At 37.9% G+C, this 5009-nt stretch overlaps 1 pseudogene; it reads left to right on the top strand.

The window, feature by feature from the left end:
• Nucleotides 1–218: 218 nt before the first annotated feature.
• On the top strand, nt 219–1765 carry LOC149577789 (T-complex protein 1 subunit beta pseudogene; annotated as a pseudogene).
• The last annotated feature ends 3244 nt before the right edge of the window (nt 1766–5009 follow it).

Raw genomic sequence — 5009 nt, 5'->3', positions numbered from 1 at the left:
TAAGATTTTGGAGTTTAAAATATAGGAAAGTTTTCTTATATCAAGATTGTGATAAGCTGGAATTAAGCCAACCCTCGTCTTCTACTTTTGTTTTGCCTACAAACACTTTCTCCATTACTTTTGCAGTTGGCAAGTATCAGCAGCAGCAACAGCTTGAGTGGAAGTTTGACAACTGATCTTTTTATAGGAAGAGTGATACTTTCACCTCATTAGTACTCATGGCGGATGACAAGTTATTCAAAGATGAGGCCACGGATGAGAAGGGTGATCGCGCTGGAATGACATCATTTATTAGTGGCACGGCAGTTGCTGACGTTGTGAAGACAACATTAGGGCCTAAGGGAATGCATAAAATTCTGCAATTGATAGGTAGGGGACACAGTGTGACTGTGACAAATGATGGTGCGACAATCTTGAAAGCTCTTCATATAGATAATCCTGCAACTAAAGTTATGGTCGACATCTCAAAAGCGCAAGATGATGAAGCGGGGAATGGAACCACTTCTGTGGTTGTTTTGGCAATGAAGATCCAACCAATGACAATTATATCTAATTATAGAATAGCTTTTGAATGTGCTCGTAATGCATTAGAAAAGTGGGTCTGGGACAATAAAGCGAATGTAGAGAAATTTCATTCAGATCTGATGAAGATTGCAATGACCACACTAAGTTCCAAAATTCTTGCACAGGACAAAGAGCATTTTGCAGAGTTGGCTGTCGATGCAGTAATGCGGCTTAAGGGTAGCGCAAATTTGGAAGTAATACAAATTATTAAAAAGCCAGGAGGGTCATTAAGGATTTATTTTTGGATGAAGGGTTCATATTAGACAAAAAGATTGGTGTTGGTCAGCCAAAGCGTATTGAAAATGCAAAAATATTGGTAGGTAATACTGCTATGGATATTAACAAGATAAAAATATATGGAGCTCGTGTACATGTAGATTCAATGGCAAAAGTGGCAGAGATTGAGGCAGCAGAGAAAGAGAAAATGAAGAGAAATGTGCAAAATATCATTGCACATAGAATCAAATGTTTTGTAAACAGACAGTTAATATATAATTTTCCTGAGGATCTTTTCGCTAATGCTGGTATCATTGCCATTGAGCATCTTGATTTTGATGTTATTGAATGTTTGGCTCTTGTAACTGGGGGAGAAATTGCTTCAACGTTTGACAATCCGGGGTCAGTTAAACTTGGGCGTTGCAAACTCATTGAAGAAATCATGATTGGAAAAGAGAAACTAATTCACTTTTTAGGAGTTGAGATGGGGCAAGCATGCATCATAGTCTTACGAGGAGCAAGTTTCCATGTTCTGGATGAGGCTGAGAGGTCTTTGCATGATGCATTATGCGTGCTTGTGCAAACTATGCAAGATAGTAGAGTGCTTCTTGGTGGTGGTTGGTCTGAAATGCTCGCGGTGAAGCAAGTGGATGAGCTTGCAAGGAGTACACCTAGAAAGAAGTCTCTTGCTATTGATTATTTTGCACATGCACTCAGGCAAATTCCAACCATTATAGCAGACAATGTTGGATTAAAGAGTGCAGATTTAGTTGCACAGCTTCGTCCAGAGCATTAGAAAGAAGTCAACAAGACAGGGATCGATGTCATCACAGGAGCTATTGGAGACATAGAAAAGCTAGGAATTTTTGAGTCTTTCAAAGTAAAACAAGTTGTTCTGCTTTCAACAACAGAGGTTGCAGAGATGATTTTGAGAGTAGATGAAGTCATTAGTTGTGCTCCTAGAAAGAGAGAGAACAGAATGTAACACTAAGAGGTCTTACAAAATTGTGTTTGGTAACTTTTTCGATTCAATTAGTAATGCTAGAAAAAATATCTTTTTACAAGTTCCTAAAGTTTTTAGTTTGCATCAACTGCATGTTATTTTGTTTATTCCTGGGCCATTTACTGTTCTTGGAAGCCTCTGAATGAGCTTGTTTTATCATCAACTGCTAAGCCCAGTCATAGTTACATGCTAGGTGACTACTAGTTATATTCTCTTATGATTTGTTGATGTCACCAAAGAGTGGGATTTTTGCACTACATTCTCTAAAGCAATTTCCTTTGTTCCTATTATAAAGTCATAAGCTTCATCTAATAACAATGGATACACACTAAACTCATCTCCGGCAGCTATGGTAAGTCTATGTGCACAAATACAGCAAAATCAAGAGAAATGCACCAACCCCAATTTAAAGTTCGTTGTCTTCAAATAAATTCAAACAGCCTATTGCAGCAGATAACCCTGCTTTTCCTGTAAGAGAATCCTTCGGCAATAGTTTTGAATATATTATCCCTTAGTTTGAGAGCCTTATTCAAGTAAAAATGCCAATAATTCAAATGGTTAATACGATCAAATATTCCAGGCTATTTTCGGTGGATGGAAAATGACAGATGGGATTCCTATAGTAACTGCTAAGACCAGAGAATATACAATGCAAAAATCATCCGAATTTCCATGTGTCCAAATTTTCATTTGGTGACATCAACAAATCATAACAGAATATTAGAAATATATAACTGCACAAGAATTTCCATGTATCTAAATTTTCCAAATTTTAACCCATGTTATAAGGGTTGTAAAAGTGTCATTTAGATCTTAGGTCATGTACCTATGATCTTGTTCATGAAATATCTCTCCTCTGTGTTGGAATATTAATTATTGTTGGTCATTTCTCCCTGGAGCCAAATGCCCACCTACCACCTGACGACCATCAAAACAGCCAGAAAAAATTAATACAGTTAGGTGAGTTTTTTGAATTGGAAATGAGAGGGAAAACCACTATTCCATTCAACCAGAAAGAAGAAGGAGAAGAAGTGGAAGAGCTCAGAAGTTGCAGAGCAAAAAAGAAGGAAGAAGTCGATTAGCAGATCCAGTCGTCAAAGTGCAGACAAAAGGAAGTTCATTTCATGCCTGTAGTTGCACGTGTTCATTCTTTGATCATTCTGTACGTTTATTGTTTTTTTGAGTTTCTCTTGTTGAAGCAGTGATTGCTCCAGGCACCATTGTATGCAGCCATTAGAGCTGCAAGTTTAAGGTTTAAAGTTTAAAGTTTATTGAAAGTTTGAAATATTATTAGTTTAGGGTTATTTTAGGGTTTTTTGGTTGAAGCCAAATGCTCCCAAATTTTGTAATAGTTTAAATCTCAGTTGAATAGAAAAAAAAGCAAGCATACTTGAATCTATCTTCCTCTTCTATTCATTGCATTTGACAAGTTTGTTTGAAAGGTTAAAGCTTGGCTCTCTGGTTTTAATCGTGAAAGTATTCATTTTAGATTGTTTCTAAGTTATAAATTTTATTAGTTGGAGCCGACCTTACTTGACATCCATTGTCTTCTTTGAGTGCCAAGCTAACTCGACATCTACTAGATTTTCCTTTGTGTGCTGAGCTCACTCGGCACCTGTTGCCTATCACTCGGCAGCATCAAGTCCCGAGCAATCTGTCACTCGACACCTTCAAGTGCCGACCAAAATTGGCACTCGGCACCTTCATGTCCGAGCAAATATTTATGTGCCGAGCAAAGATTTTTGAGTCAGGGTTGTAAGTATTAAATTGAATTTGATAGTTCTCACATGGTATCAGAGCTTTGAGGCCCCACATCCACAGTGAATTAGGGCATTTTTTTTCTTGTGATATTTGATGCAGGAAAGATATGGCAGCAACCACCACCTTTCAATGGGCAAAATTATGATACATGGGCAAAGAAGATGAAGGCCTTAATGGTTGCAAATGATTTGTGAGAGTTTCTGGTAAATGGATTCAATGATGTGACTGATCCAACTTAGTATGCTGCCCTCAAAAATGCACAAAAGACTCATTTGAAAGAGTCGAGGAGGAAGGATGCTAAGGCATTAAGTTTGATTCAAGAAGCAATGATAGAGACTATATTCCCTAAGATTGCAACAACAAATTATGCAAAGGAAGCATGGGATATCCTTGAGATGAACTTCAAGGGGACTAATAAAGTCTATACTATAAAGCTACAAAACATCAGGAGGGAGTTTGAGAACCTTCAGATGAAGAAAAATGAATTAGTTGCAGACTTCAATTCAAGGACCTCCAATGTGATTAACCAATTGAAGTCAAATGGAGAAGACTATCAAGAGCAGAGGATGGTGAAAAAGATATTGAAGAGTTTACCTCATAAATATGACAATTTGGTCATGACCATAGAAGAGGCAAAAGACCTCACTATTTTGACAATGGATGAGTTGATGGGTTCTCTTCAAACCCATGAGCATAGGATCAATAGATCTACATCTTCTACTTCCCAAGAGCAAGCATTCAAGGCTCAATCAAATCCAAGAGGAAGGGGGAGAGGAAGAAATGGCTCAAGCAGAAACTCTAGAGGTAGAGGCCGAGGAAATGGAGGACAAAGAAATGCTGCAGCAAAAAGCTCAGGAAGAGTAGATGGAGCAAGTAGCTCTCAAAATACCTCAAGAGGAGGTAAGAAAAACTACAACTCAAATAAGAGTAATGTAGAATGCTACTACTATCATAAATATGGGCATTATGCAAATGAATGCTGGAAGAAGCAGAATGATCAGTCAAGACAAGCAAATGTGGCTGATGTAAACATGGAAAGTGGACCCAATGTTGCTGCCTTCATCATGTGTAATGTTGGTGAAGAAGGAAGCCCTAAGGTTTGGTACCTCGAAAGTGGATGTAGCAACCACATGAGTGGCAATGAAACCTTCTTTTCATTCATTGACAAGAGTTTCAAATCTAAAATTAAAATGGGTAACAATGGAACCCTACCAGTTGTGGGCAATGGATCTATTATGGTTCGCACTAAGAAAGGTGAGAAAAGGGAAATACAAAATGTGTATTTCACCCTTGGTGTGAAGCACAATTTGATGAGCATTGGTCAACTCATTCAAAATGGATACAAAGTGCTGATGGAGAATGACATGTGTATCATTCAAGAAAAGGATGGGAGCAAGAATTTACTTGCAGCAGTTCAAATGACCAAGAAGAAAATGTTTCCCTTGAGGATAGAGACATGTTTCTC

This window comes from Cupressus sempervirens, chromosome 1 (assembly GCF_028749045.1).
Source record: "Cupressus sempervirens isolate cs-2001-9-10 chromosome 1, ASM2874904v1, whole genome shotgun sequence".
NCBI lineage: Eukaryota > Viridiplantae > Streptophyta > Pinopsida > Cupressales > Cupressaceae > Cupressus > Cupressus sempervirens.
This window is presented reverse-complemented; position numbering and strand designations above follow the sequence as displayed.